The sequence below is a fragment of the Pongo abelii genome, chromosome 8, assembly GCF_028885655.2.
Source record: "Pongo abelii isolate AG06213 chromosome 8, NHGRI_mPonAbe1-v2.0_pri, whole genome shotgun sequence".
Classification (NCBI taxonomy): Eukaryota; Metazoa; Chordata; class Mammalia; order Primates; family Hominidae; genus Pongo; species Pongo abelii.
Window position 1 is genome coordinate 112,523,421 of NC_071993.2, and position 27,573 is coordinate 112,550,993.

The window sequence follows — 27,573 nt, forward strand, 5'->3', positions numbered from 1 at the left end:
TTTCAAAAATAAGATCTGCTATGATTCCCTCCATGGATTGTGGCACAGTTGCCTGTTCCGGGGGCTGCCTGCTGTGTAGGAGAGTGACCGTCACTGACTTTCACTTGTCAAATACATTTCTTAGCCCTCACTATTTACTCCTGAGGGAGCCACCGCTGGGAGTATCAAAACAGAGAGGAGTTAAATAGACCATGCTGGGTTTGTAGCACCATGGCTCATGCAGGGCCAGCGTTAAGCCCTCCCTTTCTGGCATTCACAGTAGGTGTTCTCTGCTTCTTCCTGCATCTCCAACTCCCTCTGTCTTAATATTTGCTGGATTTCTCTCATGCTTAATTAATGCCAACTCTGTGGCCAGAGCTGGCATGTACCTGTCACTTCCCTTTACTACCATCCAATGAGGGGCAGATGAGTGATTTCAATTTAAATATGAAACTGAGGTTCTGATTGGTTAAATAATTTGCCCACAACTACCCAGATAGCTTTGCAACACAGGATTCAAACCTACACTGATCTCTAATGCTTTGGGTAAAAAAAATTGTCTTCAGGGGCATTAGATCTGAAACCTCTTAATCTTGACATGTTCTTGGGTTCTTACTGGGGTTAAGTACATTTACCCTCCATGATTCTATTGGTGACCATGAAAAGTCACTCTGATCAAATCTTTTCTGCCCGTTTCTTATGAATTTGATGAGTTTTATTTTGAATTAATTTTGAAAGATGCAAACAGAACCAAGAAATGAAAAACAGGCAAGTAGCTTGGTTCCCATTGCCCACATTCATGATAATGATAAAATGTATTGAACACCACCTCCTCCATGCCTGGTACTGCTTAAAGTTCATTATATGTGAGAATTCACTGAATCCTCATGACAGCTCCAGGCGGTAGGCACTATTACCTCAAACTTACAGATCAAAAAAGCAAAGAAACAGGGAGATTATGCAACTTCCTCAAAATCACACAGCTAGTAAGCAACAGAACCAGGATTCGAACCCTGGGAGTTTGATATCAGGGGCTTAGCTAACAACTGCACCACGCTGTCTCTATTTCTGTTCTGTTTTTAGAGCAACATTTGAAGAAGAAAAGAACATAAAGAAGCAATAGCCTTTGTTTTTATTGTTATTGTCTTCTTTCTTTCTTTCTTTTCTTTCTTTCTTTCCTTCTTTCTTTCTTTCTTTGTTTCAAGAGTAAAGAGTGAGCAAAGATGGAAGTAAGAAGGAAAATACGTTAGGAGTCCATTCAGACAATGGAGTGCCTGCCAAGGAAAGGTTATTGAGGCAACATGGCTGGGGATAATTTTAAAACATATTAGCAAAGTATATTAGGGGAAAAGACAGAGAAAGGGCCTGGAAGAGCTGCCAGGAGTCATGCTTGATTATCCAGAGGCTTCCATTTGAAAGGGTTAGGATACATTGAGCAATGTCCCTCTATCTCTGACGTTGACTGCTTGCCAGTGGGGAAAAATGCAAGGATCAAAATCAGAGACCTAGTGTGCACTAGGGCTACCAAACAGAAATGTTCAGATGCTAAAGGAAAAAAAAAAAGTCCTTAAAAGGCACATCCTCTTCTGGCACATGGCCAGAGTTTACTAAATCGAGACCCAGATATACTGAGCATGGGTGGATAACAGCTGGTCCAGGTGTAACCCCAGCATTTCTCTTGCTGAATCTTGTTTACCCAAGTCTGCATGTGATACAAGGAGCAGAGAGTCTTATGGTCGGGGAGGAAGATCCTATTCCTTTATTTGCTTAACTATGAAAGAATACATACATTCATGAAGGCCTGAGATTAGCTTTAGTGGTTTCGCACAGCAGTGTGCATATGAAGAAAGCCAGGAACTTGTTAAAAATGTAGATTCCCTGTTTTTGTATCCAGAAATTATAATTCAAAGGGTCAAGGAGGGGATCCAGGAATCTTCATTTAATAAAAGTGCTTAAGATGATTCCGTTGCCAGAGGTTTTCAGATCTCATTTTGAGAAGACCAATTAGTGGCTCTTCAAGAGATATGCCTCAGAATTACCTGTGGAGCTTTACAAAACTATGCCGGCTACTGCTGTCAGAACAATTGTACTCAGGGTTCTGTGGAAGGAGGCCAGTGTCATAGAATGTGTTCCCCAGGAAAAAAGATTAGCGTTCAGGGGATCTATTAAGGAGGGCTCTGGAGAGTGACATCTCTGAAAGGGAAGGAGATTGGGCAGAGAGAGATGAGCTGTGAAGCAATCTCAACAGAGACCTTAGACAATCCACAGGACTGTGAACCTCAGATAACCTTTTAGAGTTGTTGTTATCTGGGATGAGGGAACTGGACGTTTAAACCTCCACACTGATCAGTCATGGGAAGCTGGCTCCCCCAGGAAGGAAATGAGACCTTAGTCTTTAGCCTCAGAAATCTATATAGGGACTCACAGTGGAAGGCCCTCTGCTAGAAACCTGAAGGCAGATATGAGCAGTACCTTACAGTGTCCACCACACTAAGTAAAATTTTGTTTGGTTTGGTTTTAGCCCCATTGGTGATTCTTACACATTCCCAGGCCACGAACCAGGAATGCAGATGTGTCATTGGTTATGAAGAGAAAGAAATGATACTTGGAGTGTTTTCGCAACGAGGTGAGTTCTACCTCTGTCTCCCAGAGAATTCCCATGCCTCCTACGGAATTCAGATCGAGTAGCATCATTTTTCCAAAGACTTTTTTTTGACAGTTTCAGGCAGTGTTAATCACTCTGCTCTTGGAGCTATCACTTATCTTGTATAAACTTTCGTGATTACATATCTATTCTCCCTAGTAGTCTGCTTATTTTATTGAGACCATGTCATATTCATTTCTGTACCCTCAGCATCTAATAGGGTCTACACATAGTGAATACTTATGAATGAATGAACAATTATTTGTTTATCAGTGTGGCTGGAGGGTTAAGAGTAGAGGCAAAGAGAAGATGATGCTGTTAACAAACTTCCTTTAGTATCCCAGAGAAAGACATTGAGTAAGACAGATGATATTGCCACCATCCCTTGCAACAGCACTGCCTTAAGAAGGCTTTGTAAACAAAGATTCCTAAGCCCCTCCTAGACCCTTTGAATCACAATTTCTGGATATGAGGACCAGGAATCTGCATTTCCTGGCAATTCAGCTACAGCACCTCTTAGTCTACTTGGAAACAGGGGACTATTGTTTTTTGTTTTTGTTTTTGTTTTTTTTTCCTCTAGAATAAATTTCAGGAAAAAATATTTTTAAGTGATTCAAACTCTAGCGTGATCCTGCCTACCATCTTTCTCTCTAACTCATGTCAGCCGTGTCACCTTCTTACCTGTTAAAGGATTATGTGTCAAATGAGTGGTGTGAAATGGTGTACTAGCAAGCTGGTGGCAGATTTCACAAAGCCCCCCTTTAGTGATTTTAGAAAACTAAAACCTTCCCCCACTTCCCCAGTAATCCAAATTCCCCACTAAGTTCCTTGAGCTATCCAGTGTGACTATGATGCATATTACTAAGCCTAGCCACACAAGTGAATTCCCAGCTGTGCAGCCCTTGGCTTGATTAGGTTGCTGCCTGTGCTCTACCTCCAATCACTTGCATGAGCAACTCTGAAGCAGAACAACCAGCGATCCGCCACAATAACAGGTCACCGAGGGCTCAGAGGAGAAGGGGGAACACAATGAGTTTCACAGGTTCCTTATCCGTCCTGAGAAGTGCCTGGGGACTCCAGTTGTTTGAGAGCCTGGTACCATTACAGGCTCCTGACGATTTATTTTAGATTTGTCCTGAGGGAGGGAGTATCAAAATTTCCTACTGATAGCTTGTATAGGTGAGTGATGCTGTTACTTGTTCAAGCAGAAAAGAAGAGCTTAGAAACATAATAGGAACTTTGGCTTCTCCTGGGCGTCTCTAAAGCCAGAAGTTTTCTATTATGCAAAATCCACGGTGCTTGAAACCTTCAGGTGCAGGGAGACAGCGCTCATCCTGCAGCCCCTACCCACCTGACTTCATCAAATGATTGCTTTACTGTAAGATGGCATTTCAGTATAGATGATTTTTGGGAAAGAGACTAATCCCTCCAGAAATCCTATTAGTACTGTATTTTTAAATCTATAAAAAGTCCTATTGTTTATAAGCATAGATAACCATGAAGACAATGAAAGTGGAGGTTGTCAAAGATTAGTAAAATAGCTTGGATATATATGCTAAGGAGTACTTCAAGGGAAAAAACAGGTGACAGGGAAAAGAGAGCTAAGTTTCCCAAATGTCAGATTCCACATTCATATCACCTCACTTTTCCCTGTGATAGAGTGGATGCCATCTGTATTTTAGAAGTGAGGAAAGAGGGGCTACTGGAATTAAGTCAATTAGTGAGGGAATATTTCAGATTTCTGCTCAATCCTCTCATCTTCCATGCCTCCATTCAGAGAGCTGAAAAGAGCAGAATCTGAAGAAGGGAGAGAAGGAACAAGAGGATAGAAGATGGTGGCAAATGTGAAATGGGCTAATACATTATGTTGCAGAAAAGTATCATTAGAATCACCTGGGGAGTTTGCTAAAATGGGGACACTTGCAGTTTCCACTGATGCATAACACAGCATTCCAAAACTTAATGTTGTAAAACAAAAACAAGCCGTTAGGTTTTCGTGATTTTGTGAGCTGAACAGGTAGTTCTGCATCAAGTAAGGTTGACAGAGATGCTGGGATCTGGGAAAGGCTCAAAATAGCCTCACTCAACAAGTTGGTACTCATTGCTTGCTGCAAGCTGCTGGGGCTTTCAGCTTAGCTAGGTTACAGTTCCCCCAGTGGGCTTCTTCACAGTGCAGTCAGGACTTTCTCACCATTGTTGGCCGGGTTCCAAGAAGGAACATTCTCAGATGACAGGCTCCAGCAGGTAAGCACTTCTTACGCCTTCACTTGCTTCACACTAATGTCTCACTAGCCTAAGTCAATCAGATGGACAAGCCCCAGAGCCAGTATGAAGAACCCTATGAGGGCAAGAATACTGGGAGACATGGTCATGGGACCTATCTACAGAGGGCTTCCTTTACCCCACCCTAGACCTATTGTGTAAAAATCTTTGGAAGTCGGATACAGGTTATCTGCATTTTTAACACACTTCCTAGAATATCTCCACAGTGCATCTTCCTTCCTTCCCTCATCTGCCTCCTACCTTCTGCCTTTCAAACTTGCTTTATGATGAAATTCTTTGTTAATTCATTAATCAGCAAGGCAATAGGTTTATTGATTGTGAGAGAAAGAGGCTCATTGATCTGGAGAGAAAACAATATCAACAATCACAAAAATTCCACTAAAAAAGCTCTTTGTAGTTACTAGTGACCTCCACGTCACTATTAAATGAACATTTTTTCAGTCCTCATCGTACTTGATTTCTTACCAGTATTCAATATTGTTGATCACTCCCTCCTTCTTAAAATACTCTTTCCTTGTTTTCTGTGATATATCACGCACACTTCTGACTTCTTTTCTATAACTCTGCCCACTACTTCTAGAATCATTTTGGTTCATTTTCTTGTTACTAACCTCTAAGTGTTGGTAGTTTTCAAGGCTTGGTTCTTAGAGCTTTTTTTTCCTCAATCTGTACTCTCTCCCTAGGCAATCTGACACTCACCAAATGCTTCCACCATCAACAATCACCTGTACGCAAATAACTCCCAATGTTATGTGACTAGCCCAGATCTCTACTCTGAGCTGTAGACTCAAATGTCCAACTATTTTGTCTCCATCTCTCCTAGACTATCTCAAGGGAATTCATATTTAGGATGTCTAAAACTGCACTCAATCCTCTCTTTTACTCCATCCCAACCTCGCCTTCTTTATTTTGGTAAACCGTACTGTTATCTAGGTACTTCTGCAATAAAGGAGGAGTAATTCTGACACCTCTCTATTAGCCACCCACACACCCCATTCAATCCATCACCGCTCTTGCTGATCTTACCTCCTCTAATATGTCCACCTCCCTGCATCATCTCCTGCAGCACCCTAATCCAAACTGCCATCATTTCTCATCAGAAAACCCTTCAAAAAATTAATGAATCCAGGAGCTGGTTTTTTGAAAGGATCAACAAAATTGATAGACCACTAGCAAGACTAATAAAGAAAAAAAGAGAGAAGAATCAAATAGATGCAATAAAAAATGATAAAGGGGATATCACCACCGATCCCACAGAAATACAAACTACCATCAGAGAATACTACAAACACCTCTACGCAAATAAACTAGAAAATCTAGAAGAAATGGATAAATTCCTCAACATATACACTCTCCCAAGACTAAATCAGGAAGAAGTTCCATCTCTGAATAGACCAATAACAGGATTTGAAATTGTGGCAATGATCAATAGCTTACCAACCAAAAAGACTCCAGGACCAGATGGATTCACAGCCGAATTCTACCAGAGGTACAAGGAGGAACTGGTACCATTCCTTCTGAAAATATTCCAATCAGTAGGAAAAGAGGGAATCCTCCCTAACTCATTTTATGAGGCCAGCATCATCCTGATACCAAAGCCTGGCAGAGACACAACCAAAAAAGAGAATTTTAGACCAATATCCTTGATGAACATTGATGCAAAAATCCTCAATAAAATACTGGCAAACCGAATCCAGCAGCACATCAAAAAGCTTATCCACCATGATCAAGTGGGCTTCATCCCTGGGATGCAAGGCTGGTTCAACATACGCAAAGCAATAACTGTGATCCAGCATATAAACAGAACCAAAGACAAAAACCACATGATTATCTCAATAGATGCAGAAAAGGCCTTTGACAAAATTCAACAACCCTTCATGCTAAAAACTCTCAAGAAATTAGGTATTGATGGGACGTATCTCAAAATAATAAGAGCTATCTATGACAAACCCACAGCCAGTATCATACTGAATGGGCAAAAACTGGAAGCATTCCCTTTGAAAACTGGCACAGGACAGGGATGCCCTCTCTCACCACTCCTATTCAACATAGTGTTGGAAGTTCTGGCCAGGGCAATTAGGCAGGAGAAGGAAATAAAGGGTATTCAGCTAGGAAAAGAGGAAGTCAAATTGTCCCTGTTTGCAGATGACAGGATTGTATATCTAGAAAACCCCATTGTCTCAGCCCAAAATCTCCTTAAGCTGATAAGCAACTTCAGCAAAGTCTCAGGATACAAAATCAATGTACAAAAATCACAAGCATTCTTATACACCAATAACAGATAAACAGCCAAATCATGAGTGAACTCCCATTCACAATTGCTTCAAAGAGAATAAAATACCTAGGAATCCAACTTACAAGGGACATGAAGGACCTCTTCAAGGAGAACTACAAACCACTGCTCAATGAAATAAAAGAGGATACAAACAAATGGAAGAACATTCCATGCTCATGGGTAGGAAGAATCAATATCGTGAAAATGGCCATACTGCCCAAGGTAATTGATAGATTGAATGCCATCCCCATGAAGCTACCAATGACTTTCTTCACAGAATTGGAAAAAACTACTTTAAAGTTCATATGGAACCAAGAAAGAGCCCACATCACCAACTCAATCCTAAGCCAAAAGAACAAAGCCAGAGGCATCACACTACCTGACTTCAAACTACACTACAAGGATACAGTAACCAAAACAGCATGGTACTGGTACCAAAACAGAGATATAGATCAATGGAACAGAACAGAGCCCTCAGAAATAATGCCACATATCTACAACTATCTGATCTTTGACAAACCTGAGAAAAACAAGAAATGGGGAAAGGATTCCCTATTTAATAAATGGTGCTGGGAAAACTGGCTAGCCATATGTAGAAAGCTGAAATTGGATCCTTTCCTTACACCTTATACAAAAATTAATTCAAGATGGATTAAAGACTTAAACGTCAGACCTAAAACATAAAAACCCTAGAAGAAAACCTAGGCATTACCATTCAGGACATAGGCATGGGCAAGGACTTCATGTCTAAAACACCAAAAGCAATGGCAACAAAAGCCAAAATTGACAAATGGGATCTAATTAAACTAAAGAGCTTCTGCACAGCAAAAGAAACTACCATCAGAGTGAACAGGAAACCTACAAAATGGGAGAAAATTTTTGCAACCTACTCATCTGACAAAGGGCTAATATCCAGAATCTACAATGAACTCAAACAAATATACAAGAAAAAAACAAACAACCCCATCAACAAGTGGGCAAAGGATATGAACAGACACTTCTCAAAAGAAGACATTTATGCAGCCAAAAGGCACATGAGAAAATGCTCACCATCACTGGCCATCAGAGAAATGCAAATAAAAACCACAATGAGATACCATCTCACACCAGTTAGAATGGCAATCATTAAAAAGTCAGGAAACAACAGGTGCTAGAGAGGATGTGGAGAAATAGGAACACTTCTACACTGTTGGTGGGACTGTAAACTAGTTCAACCACTGTGGAAGTCAGTGTGGCCATTCCTCAGGGATCTAGAACTAGAAATACCATTTGACCCAGCCATCCCATTACTGGGTATATACCCAAAGGACTATAAATCATGCTGCTATAAAGACACATGCACACGTATGTTTATTGAGGCACTATTCACAATAGCAAAGACTTGGAACCAACCCAAATATCCAACAATGATAGAGTGGATTAAGAAAATGTGGCATATATACACCACGGAATACTATGCAGCCATAAAAAATGATGAGTTCATGTCCTTTGTAGGGACATGGATGAAAGTGGAAATCATAATTCTCAGTAAACTATCACAAGGACAAAAAACCAAACACTGCATGTTCTCACTCCTAGATGGGAATTGAACAATGAGAACACATGGACACAGGAAGGGGAACATCACACTCTGGGGACTGTTGTGGGGTGGGAGGAGGGGGGAGGGATAGCATTAGGAGATATACCTAATGCTAAATGATGAGTTAATGGGTGCAGCACACCAGCATGGCACATGTATACATATGTAACAAACCTGCACATTGTGCACATGTACCCTAAAACTTAAAGTATAATAATAATTAAAAAAAAAAAAAAGAAAACAAATAAACACAAAAAGCTTTTTAAGTTCCCCCACCCCCAGGATCACTTTTTTCTTTCTCTTTCCACCCTCCTGATCCACAAGCCTTTCCCCAGGTTTCAATCAGAGTCATCTTTTAAAAACACACCCAATCATATCATCATTTCATTTAACTCCTTCAATATCTTTGTATTTATTTTAGAATAAAGATCAAAATCCTTACCATGATTCACAAGCTTGCTTCCTTCTCAGCCCCTTTGTCAATCTCCTTCTTGTTTTCTGTGATTCACCTTCCCTGGCCTCCTTTCTTTTTTCAAATGCTCAATTATCTTCCATATGAGAGCCCCAAGCCTCCTTTAAGAATGTCTCCTGGCTCCCATTTTCTTTCTGGTTTTTCATATCTTAGTTCACATGTCTCCTCCTGCGAAACAAGTCTTCACCATACAAACCAGTCTACTTCGGGGCTTCTTATTATCACACTCATAGTCCTATGAGATTCTGATTCTTATACTTAAACATTGTTTATGATAATGCATCTATTGCGTGCTTTTTATAAGAATGCCCATCTCCCCCAGTAGTAAAATATCAGAAGGCAAGAATCACGGTAAAACAAAAATAGAGATGGGAGTCTCACTATGTTTTCTAAGCTGGACTCAAACTTCTGAGTTCAAGCAATCCTCCTGCCTCAGCCTTCCACGTAACTGGCACTGCAACAAACCACCTTTTTAAACGCATTATATTCCTAGTGCTTGTCACATAATAGGTACTCAAAAATATTGTTGAGTTAGTGAATGGAGGAAGGAAGGAAGGAATAAAAATGCTTGCTAGGACTATAATCATGCCTAAGGTGCTATCTTTAATGTTAATTGCCTGCTTCTTAGGATCCATGAAGGTCTTTCTCTGCTGGGTCTTTCTTTATATGCTATCCTCTAATCTTCTAGAGTAGACCACTCCCAGCTAGGACTGCTTCATTTTATGCCACAACATTGTGTCAGGTTAGCCAATCAGAGTGATGCTTCCTTCAACGCCAGCATTTAGAGCTGCTCTGTCCAGAGTGAACCCCTTTCCTGGGCATGTTTAGTCTTCTGCTAAGTCCTAGATCTCTGAGTCTGTACTTCCTAGAAATTATCTGGCTATGGTGGGCATAGACCGAAGATTTGATAATGCTTCTTTCTTTATTTTTTTTTTCAGACAGTCTTACTCTGTTGCCCAAGCTGGAGTGCAGTGGCACAATCTTGGCTCACTGTAGCCTCCTCCTCCTGGGTTCAAGTGACTCTCCTGCCTCAGCCTCCCAAGTAGTTGGGATTACAGGCATGTGCAACCATGCCTGGCTAACTTTTGCATTTTTAGTAGAGGCGGGGTTTCACCATGTTGGCAAGGCTGGTCTTGAAGTCCTGACTTCAGGTTATCCACCCACCTTGGCTTCCCAACGTGCTGGGATTACAGGCCTGAGCCACCACACCTGGCCTGATGATACTTCTTTAGCTTGGTTTCATGAGCTTAAAAAATAAAAAAGAAACAAAAGTTGATTGCCAATGTTAAGTGAGATAAAACCCACCGTAACTGGATCTAAAGATAGCAGGAGACTTTAGGGATGTGTTGTTAGATGAGACCATTTTTTTTTCATGTAAATTGAAAACATTAATATTAGGATGTATCCCATGCAAATTGTTTGAAATCTACAGGGTATCTGCTTCCTATTTCCAACAAAGCTTGCCCTTGAGAAGTGTAAGTTTGGTTTCTCAACTTATGTGAATTGAATTTCTGACAAGACAACCCTTGACACAACCAATTGGATCAAGCTGCTTTGACACTTTGGGATGTCTAAAGCATACTGAGGGCAATTGATCAGATTCCATTACTGTCCATTCACCTTCAGCTAATCCTTTCTGCCTTGACCTACTCAAGGGAGGATTACTGAGAAATTTGGTTGCTGCCATTTGTGAGGGTTGAGTATGTATAGACTCCTAATCATTACTGCACTTTGCACTTTTAATGGATATTTTTCTTAGTAGTTTCCTTTCCTCCCCTTTGCACACCCCCAAAATTGATTTGTGTATAGACTAGCTTTACACTTTGATGGATTGGAAAAACAGTGCTCAGCAGTTTTGCATTGGGGAAGCTATCTATATTTTATTAAGAATAAAAATGATTATTTCAAGATAGAGTTCTTAGAATGATTTTACATGGCCCTAGCCAGCATGGTCAGTTCATTCGATAACATAAACCTTTACCTGTCTCCAGCGGCACCTCTCATTTGGTGAGCTTCACTAACCTCTGGATAGCTATACCATCTCCAAGGAAAGACATATAAGGTCTTTTTGCAATTAAAGGAATACAGGTTTTTTTCTTCACTGAGTTTGACAATAGGAAAAAGGCCTCAAACATCTCAAATTTAACATGCAGCAAACTAAGATGACTGGTGATTTAAAAACATCTACTCGCTCATTTATTAGTTTATCCATCTTCCGTCTACCTATCTACTCACTTATGCAAGGAATGTGTATTGAGCTTGTACCATTACCCAGACATTGAAGTAGACAGTGGAGATATAAATGACAAATAAATACACACTACACATTTCCTGCCCTCTGGATTTCATATTTGTGAGAAGGTAGACATAAATCAAATAAACATACAATAAATGTGAAGTTATAGCTGTGATCACTACCATGAATGAGAGTAATAGGGTTTGGCTCTGTGTCCCCATCCAAATCTCATGTCAAATTGTAATTCCCAATGCTGGGAGAGGGACTTGGTGGGAGGTGATTGGATCATGGGGGCACATTTCTCCCTTGCTGTTCTCACGATAGTGAGTGAGTTTTCACGAGATCTAGTTGTTTAAAAGTGTGTAGAACTTCCCTCTTCTCTCTCTCTCTCCTGCTCTGCCACAATAAGATGTACTTGCTTCCCCTTCACCTTCTGACATGATTGTAAGTTTCCTGAGGCCTCCAAGTCATGCTTCTTGTACAGCCTGCAGAATTGTGAGTCACTTAAATCTCTTTTCTTCATAAATTATCCTGTCTCAGGTAGTTCTTTGTAGCAGTGTGAGAATGGACTAATATAGAGAGGTATATTATGTCTGTAATAGCATCTAACAGTGATACCTGGCCTACATGTGGAAGATTGACTTAACTTATGGCTTCTCACTGTACTTAGCTAATTATTGAATGGGTGGGATAAAAAATTTGAAATTATACCTACAATCACAATGTCCAACTAAGATTTTAGTACTGTAGTTAGATTTTGATAGTTGAGAAAAACTTCCTTTACTATTGGTCTTTTGGGCGATAGCTCCTAAGTTTCTTCCAGAATATTGTCTTAACTCCTCATTGTACCACTTAAGGCCGTCAGTTTCTTCTTCACTTCACATGCTCCCCGCCAAAAAGAATCTACTGCTAAAATAATTGACTCATATTCTGTGACTATCTCACGCATGTTCCCATCTCTCCCTTGCTCCAAATATTAACCTCATCTAAAGACACATATCCCTTTCTGCCTATCTGGTTTTTGGGGGGATTTTTTTTGAGAAAAGGTGATAAATCTAGTGAGAATGCTGAACTTTGACATCATTTGTTTAGAGACAAAAAATTGCATTTACCTCAGTCTGAAGCAGTATAACTGAGTTTGATAACAAGAATTATTACTAAAGGGATCCAAGTTGGCACTTGAAAAAAATGCCAAGTGTTAAATATGAAGAGTGAAATTGGGGCAAAAAAATGTCAGCAGGAATAGACTAATAATAATTATACATCATAATTTATGGAATGTTTATTATATCAAGATGTTTATTAATCACATTGTCGCTTTATTTAATTTAAAAGATTTTAAGGTCACAGCAAATTAATCTCTGGTATAATGACACTGAAAGCATCTCCACTACCCTGCTTTCTAATAAAGTTTAAAAATTTAAAGCTTCTTGAAATGGCCATAAGGTAAATGCCAAAAGAAGAAATATTTATTAAAAAAAAAAAACTATGAAAATTCTGTAAGAAAGGCAAGAGTCTGTGGTACTTGAATCAAAACTATCCCCCTTCCCTCATCTCAAAACACACAAGGCTCCTTCTCTCTTTCTCTCTCTCTCTCTCAGTTCCAGTTGTAGGGCTATCTTCCTGAGAAGAGTAGGACTATATTATTTTTATCCTGACTCAAGCCTCCTAAAATTGAGGCTAAATCCTGAGTAAGTGCAGTTGAGAGGTTGGGGCCCCCTCCTTTCTATCTCATGGGATGGAGGTTCTACTAGAAGTTCAACAATGTTGAGAATTCTAGGGCTCTGATTATTTATATCCTGGTTTGTGAAGAGGTACTTCCATATCAGAAGAGACAGGCCCAGAGGATCTCAGGCTGCTGCTGCTCCTCATTACCAAGTGCTCAGCACCAAGTTCAAAAGTGTGCCTCAAAGAGAAGCTTGCCATTGTTCCCAACCACAGCTCCAGATCTCTGGCTCAGAAGTTTTTGCCTTGGTGAGAACAAGCCCATTAAAAAGATAGCTTCTAATCTCTTCCCAAAATAACTGATTTCATTTAAACACAGTGTGGAGAAGTTCAAACCTAAGGGTGCCCTTAAGAACAGCGAAGGTTGAGATGAAAGGCAAATATACATAAATTTCCTATCCATATATTATAGTTCTAACCTGATACATAAAATTAACCATCACTGTCTGCTAGCAACAAATTCTCCTAGTTTGTGTTTATCTAAGTCCTTCTCTTTTCTTTGTTTTTGAAAGATAGATTTGTTAGATGTGGAATTCATGGTTGACATAAAACTTCCCAATTTACTGAAAAACAACAACCTACATATCCAGGAAGCTCAAAGAACTCCAACTAGGATAAATACAAAGATGTCCACCAACAGACACATAGCAAAAATGCTGAAAGTCAAAGATAAGGAGAAAATCTTGAAAGCAGCAAGAGAAGAATGACTCATTATTTATGAAGGAACCTCAATAAGACTAAAAGATTACTTCTCAGCAGAAACAATGGAGCCAGAAGGCAGCAGAATAACAAAGTGCTCAAAGAAAAAATTTTATCCATAACAGCACAAAGAAGGTGGATGGAAGCAAAAGTGCAGTGGGCTACGGAAATAAAAGAGAGTAAAGTAATAATTAGAATAATAATTGTTGAGTTTGTAACATTAATAGATGTTGTATTAGTTTATTTGGGCTGCCTTAGCAAGATACCACATGCTGGGTGGCTTAAACAACAGACATTTATTTTCTCACAGCTCTGGAGGTTAGAAGTTCAAGATCAAGGTGCCATTAGGATTGTTTTCTGGTGATGCCATCTTCTGAGGGTGTTCTTATATGGCCCTTCCTCTATGCACATGAAGAGAGAGAGAGAGAGATTGATCACAGGTGTCCTTTCCTCTTCTTAAAAGGGCGCCAGTTCTAGCAGATCAGGGGGCCATCTTTATGAGCTCATTTTACCTTAATTATTTCCTCAATGGTCCTATCTCCAAATCCAGTTACATTGGGGGTTAGGATGTTGAACTATAATCATAAGTAAAACACTTTCCTGACTCCTATGAGTTGTTTCAGGTAATTATTCAACCTGCGAAGGTAGTGGGAACCCTCAAATTTGTAGCTGGTTGGTCTGTAGTGTGGGTGGCCTGAGAATACATAGCTGGCGTCTGGAGTGATGAGAGTCTTATGGAGGACTGTGCCCCCAGCCTGTGAAGTCTGTGCGTGCTCTGGGTAATAAATGGCAGAACTGCATTAGAAACACGTACAGAACTTCACTGCTGTGTGGATACTGCTGCATGTTGTTAGACCTAGAATGACAATGTTAGGGAACATTACTCAGCCAGCTAAGATTTCTCAGTAAGGCCTTCCTTGAGTGTCTGATTTCTCAATGACTGTTCACACCTGTGATGGTTTATTTTATGTGTCAACTTGACTGGGCCACAGGGTTCCCAGATTTGGTTAAATATTATTCTGGGTGTATCTGTGAGTGTGTTGCTGAAGGATAGTAACATTGAATTGGTAGACTGAGAAAAGCAGATTGCCCTCCCCAGTGTGGACGGACCTCTTCCAATCTGCTGAAGGCCTGAATACAACAAAAGGCTGAACAAGAGGGAATTCACTCTAAAAAAAAAAGAAAAAAAGAAAGAAAGAAAGGAAATAAGAGAAAAGAAGAATCCTTTGTCTCTGCCTGATAGTCTTGAGCTGAGACATTGGTCTTCTCCTGACTTCAGACTTGGATTTAGACTGGAACTTACAAACCATTGGCTCTCCTCTTTCTCAGGCCTTTGGACCTAGGCTGGAATGTCTCAGCCTTCATAATCATGTTATCCAAGTCCTTATGATAAATTTGTGTATCTATATCTATATATTTACATCTATATCTATATTTACATCTATACCTACATCTCCAGGATTCTCTGGAGAATCCTGACTAATGCAACCCTTTAATTCCTGAAGCACTAAAACCTTTAAAATTATCAGTAAAAACGATAATATTAACTTCTGTTTTAAAATATCTAATTAAGCTGCTCTCAACTAAGTTAATAAGCCATTTGAAAGTAAGTTCTATGTGAATTTACTATGTAGTACCCCAGCATCTAATACCATACTCTCTAAATATTAACTCTAATAATATATTGCTACTACTTCAAACTACATTCAGTAATGAAGGATAAAAATATAATTCACATGCTTTGATGATCTGCCTTTAATAATTTTCATATCCAGGAATTTCCCAAAGAAAGATATACTTGATACCGTTTTAGGGAAATCTGGCCAAAAGTTCTACATTTTACAAAGTGAGAAATTGTGCTTCTCTCAGTTCACAGGGAACTTTCTCTTTTAATAAATTCCAGATTCATGACTGAGGCTATATTTATTTCCAAATTATAGACCTAATACACCTTGATTTCCTTAAGTTCCAGAGGCTAGAAACCCCTCGATGAGTTTTCAGAATTAAATCGTACCTGACAAGATTTTATGGAATATATAATGATGCCTCTATTAGGAAGTGAGTACATTGAGACATTCAGCACCACAGGTAGGAAGAACAGAAGAAGCCTGTTGGAAAATCAGATCGTAAGAACAACAAAATATCTCCCCCCTAAAAAAGTCTCTTTATTTTGGTATTTCTTTTCCTGAAAGAAAAATACTGTCTCCAATTTAAAATAGGTTTTTATAAATAAGGAGCTGTAGGGTCTCCTTGTTATTTCCTAATTTGATGTTCAATTAAACTGGAATATGTCTGCTATTATACATTCTAATCTTCCAGTGACCAGATAAATCTACCTTTATTCTTCCTTTTTGTTATAGTAGAGACAGTGTCCCTTCACCTCCTCTTCAGTATAGCAATCTTGTACATATATATACTTCTTACTTGACCTCTCACTGAGGTGTGTGTATCATATCTATAGTATTGTAATTGTACATAGTCAAAAATCTGCTCCTCTTTGAAAAATCTTTTTGTTGGCTTCTATTATACCACATTCCTCAGGCCTTCCTCTAACCCTTGCTAATCCTTCCTAATACAAGCATGCAAAAACCTCTGGTGCAAATGCAGATCCCTCCAATAATGTTGTTGAGGCTGAAATGCCAATCCTGCTAACATTGAGCTGAGCTCCATGATCGATGGGCATTGTAGAGAGATATTCTTTTAGCATTATTTTTTTTTCTTCTTTATCCTAAGCAAAACTCCCTAGTGGCTGGGCAACAGGGTAATTTGTATGGCAAGTGCTGTAATGAACTCAATCACCTGCTGTTATTAACACGAGACAGTAGCTGCAGGTCACCTGTCCAAGGATGAGTTTCTTCCAGGGAGCTTTTTCAACCTCATGTAAACAGACTTCTGGTGACCGTGCCCCATACATGGCTGCCTGACTCCCAAGACCATTCCTATTCATCTCAAGATGCACTCTTATTAATGATATTAAATAAATTATTTACTTGAAAGGAACATAGCTTAATATACTTTGATGTCTTTCTAATCTGAAAATAATTTTTATAAATCCAGTCATTAAATTGCAGATCTCCTTTGCCAGTTTGCCACAAGGCCTGTTTCTGCCAGAGAAACTAATGGAATACACATGAATCTCATTGGAGATGAACAAAGAATCACTCTTAAACCAAACCTTAGCTGTTCTGCCTTAGGTATATGCCATCTTGCTTATTTGGCAATGCTGCAAAATGGCAGTAAGAGCTTCTCTATGAGATTAACCTTTCTTTCTGCATCTGGCAGAAACAAGATGCTCACTGCAAATCTTCTCTCTCATGCATATAGTAAATCCCAATCATACCCATTCAGCTGAGAGCTTCCAAAAGCCCACTTCCATTTGCTATCGCCATTCTCTCTGCATCTTTCCTCTCAGACTCTGGACTTGCCTATCTAAGCATCTGACCTTTCGTGATCCTTCTTGACTAGGCTAACCTACTGACGTAGACTGACCAACTGCCTATTTATTGCTTCTTGACTAATTTTTTCCACTGAATTCAACATAAATGCTTGTAAGTAAAACATAGTGCATAAACTTTTCCATTTAAAAAAGGAAACAAAATTTAAATAAAGTTCTATTAAGCCTGAATATATGAAGATGAAGGTAATAGTTGGAAATTCTAATATGATAGTATATAAAATAGATGGAACATTAAATAAGGCATGATATATAGCAACTGTAATCAAACGTTTTTACTGTTGATAATTTTAATTAAGGAAGTTGTTAATGGAGTTGTGTATATTCAGGAAGGATTTCATGGCTTTATTTTTAGAAGCACAGACTCTCAAATTTACAAGTCATATGAATTAAATGAATCCAATGATCTACATGTAATTGAAAGCCGTCCTTCCAGTGCTAGAGAATAATTTTAATTGCAAATGTTATTAAACTGTCCTTGCAAATTTATTTATGTGAACAAAGTTCCAATAGCCGTGCTACTATTTGGTGGTTTCAATGTGTACCATATAGTCATTAAAGGCCTCCAGAAATTAAAATAAGTACCTTCTTCTTTCATTTATTTCTTAAAATATTCACTTCAAATTAGTTCTCTGAAAGCTTACAGTTTGTCTCAGTGCCCCTGACATTTACTTAATATAAGGATCTGACTTATTTGATAGGTGGGAACCTGAGACTCAGAGTAGAAAAATGAATCATTCAGTGTCACACAGCACCAAGATGTAGTCAGCATTGGAGGCTTCTGATTTTTAGATGCAGGCATGCCTAGATACTCCATATTTGCTTCTGGAGAGAATACAATCTCTAACTTGAATAATTCAAATAACATTTGGAATGGCAAAGTTTGGGACATGTCTGTACTCAGCTTTCTTTAACATCATTTGTTCATTTTCAGAGGAGTCAGAGAAGATGTGAACAAAGTTTATAACCCAGAGTTGCAACAATCAGCTATTCATTCATTCATTTATTCATTCATTTAATATATAAGTATTGCTGGTTGCATTAATCTTTTTTTGCCCATATTCCATAACCACTTCCTTTATTGAACTCTCACTTGCCAAGCCAATATTCCCCTGCTTTAATCAATGTGGGGTCAGGCACCAGACAACTCAGGACGGCACCTATAATCCAGAGCCCACTGAAATTATTCAAACTATACAATCCCAAACCTGCTTACCTTGCCTCCCCTAATCCTTTCCACAGAAATCACAATAAAGAATTTTGCCCACAGTTTTCCCTCACTCCTCCTGCCTCCTGACTAACCCTGGTGCTTCCCCATGTGTTCCTGTATAGCATGGCATGACCTGTCGTCTTCTTGGGAACCATGAGTAAGAAACTATCTTTTTACGGCCAGGCACAGTGGCTCACGCCTGTAATCCCAGCACTTTGGGAGGCCGACGGGGGTGGATCACCTGAGGTCAGAAGTTCAAGACCAGCCTGGCCAACATAGTGAAACCCCCATCTCTATTAAAAATACAAAATTAGCCAGGCATGGTGGTGCGTGCCTGTAATCCCGGCTACTTGGGAGGCTGAGGCAGGAGAATCACTTGAACCCAGGAGGCAGAGGTTGCAGTGAGCTGAGATCACGCCACTGTACTCCACCCTGGCCAACAAGAGCAAAACTTTGAAAAAAAAAAGAAAAGAAAGAAACTATCTTTTTAGTAACAATTGTCTTCTGACAATTAGCCTCACCATATGTGAATAATAATACAACCAACATTTTAAAACATAATAATACAACCATAATAAAACAATAATAATACAACCAATATTTTAAAACAAGACCATGTCCTAGATATTGTCCTAAATGCTGGAGATTCAGTAGGGAGTAAGCTAGATGTGGCCCTAGTCTTGCTGGATTTTATAGACTGAACCAAGGGCTTTCTCTGCTCCAGTGATAGAGAGTCTGATCCAAGTTTTTAAGGGACTCTTTCTGTATATCTTGCATAATCGTCCTCATTCAAGCTTCAGTTCAGAGCAACAGGAAGATTATGAGATTTGTTGTCAGATCTCTTCATGGTTCTTATGTCTTGCAGGACCTGGGACAGGTTATCTAAACTTCTAGCTACACACATATGGTTATCCTAATACCATTTGCCAAGTCCGGCAAGCTATGTTCATAAGCGAGTTGTAGTATTTCAAAACAAAAGTGTTATGAAGAAACCAGGAGGACTACAGTATAGCTGATCATTTCACAAGAGTGAGTAAAGACTGGTATCCCTGAGGCAACTGTTCTTATAAACTCTTGGAGGACTCACTGGGTCTCATAAGCACATTGAGTGTTGCATAAATAAAAATGCAAGCCTTTAAGCATACACTTTACACACACACGAGTGCACACACACACACTTAGAGTTAGACACTGATAGAGATTTGTGTCTTACACATTAGAATTCAAAGAGTGTTCTTCTTTCCACATAAGGGAATTTAGAGGGGTTAAAAAGAATACACACTCATGCATGTATGCAGTCAGGTTTTCTTTGGGAAGTCTATGATAACAGTTACATAAATAAAAATGAATAATAATATAAATGTCCCTTGTCTCTAAGAAAGCAGAAGACCTTTCTCCCCATATCAGTTTATGTAATACAAACATCTCACCCCTACCAAAAAAATTTTATGAGCATACTTACACCCCCCAGGAAATCATTAAAAATCAATGATCCAGAGTTACAGTGGCATACATTTTTAAAAGCTTTGTTTATCTCCCCTCATTAAAAATACCTTTACACAAAGCAATAATCCTGATGGTGTGAATTAATAACTGCATTTTTGAGCTTCATTGTTCTTGTTGTACTCATGGTTCACTGATTTCCTAGGTCTATTTTGTGTACAGTGCTATTTACATAGTCACTGGATTATTATCTGCCTTCCAGAGTGAAAGGAAAAACCTGGATCTTCTGGGAGCAGTGGGAAGATTACTTGCACAGAAGAAGTGCAATTTTTAGTAGAACAGAAATCCAGACAGTATTAAAATTAGGGTTATAAAGTAACAAGGACAAAAGGATAGCAAAGTAGAAAACAGAGGGGATCAAACACATTTTTTTCCTAGTAGAACTGTGAGAAACAAGCAAGTATCCGATTACTTCATTCATATCACTTCTTACGTTCTCAAGGGAGAAGGAGTCTATTCAGTAACATATATACTCAGAAAGGCAACAAGATGAGGAGGAAGGAACAGGAAATTGGGACCCAGATGGATGAAGATGGGAATCTCTATGCTAGGACTTCCTTAGTACCACCCATCCTTAAGCAAGTGATTGCCTTCCATTTTCTCATTCATTAAAATGAGGGATAGTAATAACTGTTGCAGTGGGTAGTTATTAGAATTAAGTGAAAATCTTTGGGTATATACCCAGTAATGGGATTGCTGGGTCAAATGGTATTTCCATTTCTAAATCTTTGAGGAATCACCATGTGGTCTTCCACTAATTTACATTCCCACCAACAGTGTAAAAGCATTCCTATTTCTCCACAGCCTCACCAGCATAGATACATACACACGTATGTTCATTGCAGCACTATTCACAATAGCAAAGACATAGAAGCAACCCAAATGCCTTCAATGATAGACTGGATAAAGAAAATGTGGTACATATACACCATGGAATACTATGCAGCCATAAAAAGGAACGAGATCATGTCCTTTGCAGGGACATGGATGAAGCTGGAAGCCATTATCCTCAGTACACTAACGCAGGAACATAAAACCAAACACTACATGTTCTCACTTACAAATGAGAGCTTAACAATGAGAACACATGGACACAGGCAGGCAAACAACACATACTGGGGCCTGTCAAGGGAAGGCAGGAGGGGGAAAGCACCAAGGAAAAGAGCTAATGCCTGCTGTGCTTAATACCTAGGTGATGGGTTGATAGGTGCAGCAAACCACCATGGCACACGTTTACCTACAAAACAAACCTGTACATCCTGCATATGTACCCCGAAACTGAAAAAAAATAAAATTCAATTAAAAAAAGAAATGTCCCTTGTCCTAAATGGCAATGGTTTGGGAGCAGTCACAGCATCTCCAAGGATACCTGGTTTTATAAAATAGCGTTGCCATTAAGTCAACAACCAGACAGAAGTCTGGCTATGGCTTTTCAAGGGAGTCTTCATTTTAAGAAGCTTTCCGCAGTCAGTTGAAAAGTTGAGTTTAAAAATAAATAATGCATAAAGAGGAAGGTTCTGGGCAAATCTTTCTGGAAGGCAAAAATTGTATATTGAAATTTGTGGTTCTTTGAATATTGAGGATATTTTTTGGTTAAGTCATGGGGAGACCCTTCTAAGAAAAGTGACTGAAACACTCTCAAGTTTTTACATTTGATTTTTCACATTCTGAAAAACATGAAAGATGCCTTTCCCTTTTCTTTGGTTCTGCTACAATCAACTGTGTAATGGTCTTGCCATCAATTCATACCCTGCTGTGCTTAGAAGCTTTTTCTCTCTGAGAGGACAACACTCTGGGATATGCATAAGAGCTTTGGAGATAATTTTATAAGCACATTTGATTTTGTCTAAGATGGATCACTTGAAACCCTTGCCAGTGTAACACTTCTCTTAGTTACTGGAAATTGTGGTGCTTCATCACAATTCTGAGTTATAAGTTATTTGAAGGCAATAAGACTGCAATTTTCAAATGTGGTTTCATCCATGTAATAAATAAATACCTTGAAGTTATAAATCAGCTCAAATACATACATACATATGTGTGTGCATGTATGATACATATTATATGTATTTTATATTTACATATATATGTGTGTGTGTATGTATGATTATATATTCTTTAAATTACTTACAAAAACTCACCAGTCTGGTGTTCTAGCAATGTGTAAAATAATTTTTTTGAAACACAAATTCAGAGACAGAAATGTATTCACTGAATTGTGTAATGGTAAGGAGAGTCATGTGTTGAATGGAGTTAAGAAAATGACAGCTCAGAATTGTGAAAAATAGTCAAGGCTTAGAAATAAAACATATTTGGTCTCTTACTTCCATATTCAAAAGGTGAGAGAGCAAAATCCCTTGGGCTTTCTGAGTTTGTTTCAGATTACCTTTCTTCCAGTTGGGGAAAGATGTCAAATAGCAAATGTGGTGTTAACTAAAATATTACGTGTCTTAGTATATTTTATGCTGCTTATAACAGAATATCTGAAACTGGGTAATTTATAAAGAAAAGGAATTTGTTTCTTGTAGTTATGGAGGCTGGGATGTCCAAGGTGTAGGGACTGCATCCACTAAGGGTCTTCTTGCTGATGGGGACTCTCTGCAGAGTCCTGAGGTGGCACAGGATATTACGGGGTAAAGTGGCTGCATGTGCTAGCTCAGATCTCTCTTTCTCTTCTTATAAAGGCACCAGTTCCATTCCCATGATTACCCATAAATCCTTTAGCTCATTCATCCATTAATCCATGAATGTATTGATCCATTTATGGGAGTGGAGCCCTCATGACCCAATAATCACCTCTTAAAGGCCCCACCTGTCAATTCTGCCACACTGCAGATTAAGTTTTAATATGAGTTTTGAAGGGGACAAACATTCAAACCATAGTATCATGTAACTGGTTTCTAAGTTCAGATTCAAAGTAATGCTTCTGACCTGGTTCATCTAAAATTCTAGTTCCTGCATTAATGGCTATAAAATATGTACCTGCCAACTTGCCAAGTTCTGCCTCTAATGCAAAGGTCTCTTTTTTTCTTTTTTTCTCTTTTTTTCCCCTCTCCTATTATTTTCTTTTCTCTCTATCCTATGATATTCTCATACCTCTCTCATTCTGGTTCTTTCTACTTCTTCACCCATAATTACTTCTTCTTAATTGTAATAGCTATCATATGCTTAGGATTAAGAGAAGAGAAGGATGAAGACAAAGGAATTGTCACCAAGAACAACTAAGCCCCCATCAGGTTCCCTGATGTTTTAAAGATGAGCCTAACATCTTGGTCAATGCAATTAAGGATGTGTCCAATTTATGAAGCTTCATATGCACTTAAGAAATCTGATTTACAAAGCTTTCTTGATTATAGAGGAGTCTTTTCTTGATCTATTATGATAGATTTTGTAATCTCAGATTACCCACTAAACAAAGCCTTTCTACAAAAACAGGGGGGTACTTTATGGTGCTTAAGGGCCCATTGTCACTCAGAACTCAGGTCTTGGCCCTGTCCCTCACCACGTGTGTGGCCTCAGGCAGGCCCTTAAACTTTCTAAGCCTCAGTTTTCTATTGGTAATATGAGGATAACAATCATAACTACTTAATAGGAGTACCATGAGGATTAAGTGAAATATTATTTCTGAAGGCCTTAGCTGAAAGATTCCCAGATTATATTATGAGATCAATAAATAATAGCTGTGTTTTTCTGTTATTAATCTAGTAATATGGTATATGCATACAGATGGCAACCATAGGATCAGTTTGAGAAAAAAGCTGAAGTCAGTCTTCCAATCTCAATTTTCTATATCCTGGATTATTCTACTTCAGTATTTAAATCTTTCTCTCTCTCTCTCTTTCTTTTTCCTCTCCTATTATTTTCTCTTCTCTCTATGCTATGATATTCTCATACCTCTCTCATTCTTGTTCTTTCTACTTCTTCATCCATAATTACTTGTCTTTAATTGTAATAGCTATCATATGCTTAGGATTAAGTGCTTTACATGTATAATTTGTTTTCCTTGGAAACAACACAAATGTAAATGTTATTATCATCACTAATTTTTAAATGAGAAAATTAGGTTAAATTTTTTACAAAGCAAGCTTTTTGCATACTACAGCCAGAATTTGAACATCAGCTCATGTAACTCAATAGCTGCTTCCATTTTCATTATATCATATATTTTAGTAGGCTATCTCTGCATTAAAAATACTCCAAAACTTGATAGCTTAAAACAATCACCATTGAGTTAGCTCATGCTTCTTTAGCTCAGCACTCAAGGTTTGGCTCAGTTGGCTAGTTCTTCTGGTCTACAGTGGGTTCAACCAGGTATCTCTTGTCAGTATGTGTTGGAAGAGGCAATTCTGCTGCCTTTAGCTGGTCTTTCTCATATTTTCTCATGTGTTTCCAGGTTGGCTTGGTATAGGCTAGTCTGGGATCACCTTAGCTGGGACAACTGAGCTATCATCCATGTCATCTCTTATACTCCCACAAAATAGATCTGACTTGCTTACATGGTAGTGGCAGAGTTCTGAGAGAGCAGAGTCTAGCCTGCAATGCCTGTCGAGCTCTGAGTTCAAAACTAGCTTTCTATTTGTCTACTGAATTCTATTGGGCAAATCAAGTCACAAAAGCCAGATTCAAGGAACAGGAAAATAATCTCCACCCCTTGACGACAGGAATGGGGAAATCCATAACCCAAAGTACCTGGGTCTAGGGAAGGATAGAGAATTTAAACCAGTTTTGCAATCAATTTTCACACCAGACATTTTGTCACCTTAGTTTGTCTCCTGCACTTTGGGTGCCTGGCTTACAGTCATTTCTCTCAAATTTTGAAAAGTCTGAAAGAGTATCAAAGGGCTTACCACTTGCCCTTGTTAGAGCAAGGAATTGCAACGGACTCTAAGGAGTGAAGAAAATTAATGGCAAAATCTCTTGCTAAAAATGGGTGCAGTTGAGTGTCTATAATAGTTGCATTACAATAATAATAAAAACAAAAAAACTTCAGAATTATTTCCCTACCGTCTGTCATTATTTTGCTAACCCATTCTATTGACATCCCCAGGAAACCAATGCACGAGGTAGCAATAGGCAAAAAAAACCCACACAATAATTTGCAAATGCACATTTCTATTTTTTATGGCCTAAAGAGGAATACAGTTTGGGCTGCATAGCCCTATGGCAACCGAGTGCAAAGCCACAGCAGGTATCCACTTCCAAATTTATCTTTGCCTAGAGCCCCATATGATTTATTTTTAAGTATATTTCACCAAGATGCCCAAAGTCAAAATATTATTTACAGTGAGGAGCTGGAAGCGGAACATACTGCATCAATTTTTCCAGACAGAAGGGAGCTCAGAAATCCACTCTTATGGAGGTAGAAAAACACAGCCCCCTTATTTATTTACTTACAGCCTTCTTCCTACCAGAAAAGGGTTGAAGGTAGCTCACATAATTGGCTGCAAGGTAAGCCACATGTCTTGGGAAATGGGAAATCAATACTTTTGTAACAATCCTACCTTTGATTGAGCAGCATCTGTATGTTTAAAGAGAAATGGGAGAAAGATTCAGCAGGTATCAATTCCAAAGTCATTATCACCCATGTTCAGTGATAACAAACCAGCTTTCCGTTTCCACTCAGCATTCGTTTGAATTAACTGGAGAGTACAAAGATGCAAAACACAGTAGTTGCCTCTGCAGGGAATCTTAACCTGGACCATTGAATCTAGATCTTCCAAGAATCATTTATTTTTTTTCTCTGAATTTCTCTGGGACACATATACAACATCTAACCAAGGACTTTCTCTTCATCATTGCCAAGTGGTTAGAGTTACTAGCTAAAGGAATTTCATTCTTCCCAGATACAAGTGTCTGAAATTTCAAAAGGCTGACTCTAAACACCAGTCTCTTTAAATGCTTCATTTTCACTAGGTGTTCAACGTTGGTTTAATTCCAGCAGATGCCTGCTTGAAGTTTCATTTCACACAAAGAAGTGCCTGTGATAAATATTCTTAAATTTTCTTGCTAGGAAATTTGCATGTACAGGAAGAATGGAGGATAGATTTTTATAGGCTTCATTCTGACATAAGAAAAAACTGGTTATTAATGTGAATTTAATAAGTGCCTGTTGAAAACTACAATGCATCAGACACCACCCTAGGTACTATTGATCATACCAAGATGTAAAATTAGATATTTTTCCTGAACTTAAAGAGTTATCACAGTGGCATAGCATATATGCCAAGGCAATAAAAATTGTGGTAAATATCACTAGAGAAACAGAATCTAAACACTACTGAGCTCAGAATAGGGACAGTTTGCCCCTGGTTAGGAAGAACTAAGAAAGACTTCATAGAAGAGGTGGCATTTGAGCTGGTTATCTTCTGCACATAGGTAAGATTGAGGCAGGAGAATAGGGTTGGAAGCAGGGAATCTAAGGCCAATTTACACTGACTTACTAGAACTAAATGAAAAGGAAAACTCCAAGTTTCCACACCTAAGTAACAAAAGGATGGGAGGCCACTCCCTTTGCAACCCCTGCCCCCCTTTTTCTATATTGCAGATGGAAATTTGAAAGTACATCTGATTGAGTGCTTTCCCCACAGGCGATATGGAATGTAACTTTGTAACTTTGCTTCAGCCTCTGATTGTGGGCCACTACTTCATTTGTATGGAGTGTACACCAAGTGGCTAATGGGAAACCTCTAGAGGGTATTTAAACTCCAGAAAATTCTGTAACTGGGCTCTTAAGCCCCTATGCTCAGGCCCATTCCCACCCTGTGGAGTGTACTTTGTTTTTCAATACATCTCTGCTTTTGTTGTTTCATTCTCTCTTTACTTTGTTTGTGCATTTTGTCCAATTCTTTGTTCAAAACACCAAGAATCTGGACACCATCCACCAGTAACAAGATAAGTATTGCTTAAAACAATTACCTGTTGGTTGATACAAAGTTTTAAATTTCATCTTGTGGTGCATCTCTTCCTAGCCAAAGCTAATCTACCATATAAAATGTGGAGACATAGAGGCGAACAACACACACTGAGGCCTTTTGGAGGGTGGAGGATGAAAGGCGGGAGATCAGGATAAATAACTAATGAGTACTAGGCTTTATACCTGGGTGATGAAATAATCTGCACAACAAACCCCCATGATACAAGTTTACCTATGCAATAAACCTGCACTTGTACTCCTGAACTTAAAGTTAAAAATAAAATAAAATAAAATGTGGATACTATCACTGTCTTTTTTTCCTGGAATTTTCCTTAACTACCTATTCTTGGTGTGTTCCTCCTCTTAATAAAGAAAGCCTCAGTTGAGATGGCATAAACGATTGGAAAAACATTCCATGCTCATGGATAGGAAGAATCAATATTGTTAAAATGGCCATACTGTCCAAAGCAATTTATGGATTCAATGCTATTTATTTCAAACTACCAATGACATTCTTCATAAAATTAGAAAAAAAGCTATTTACAAATTTATATGATTCTATATACCAACAGTGAGTAATGTAAAAAAGAAATAAGAAAAT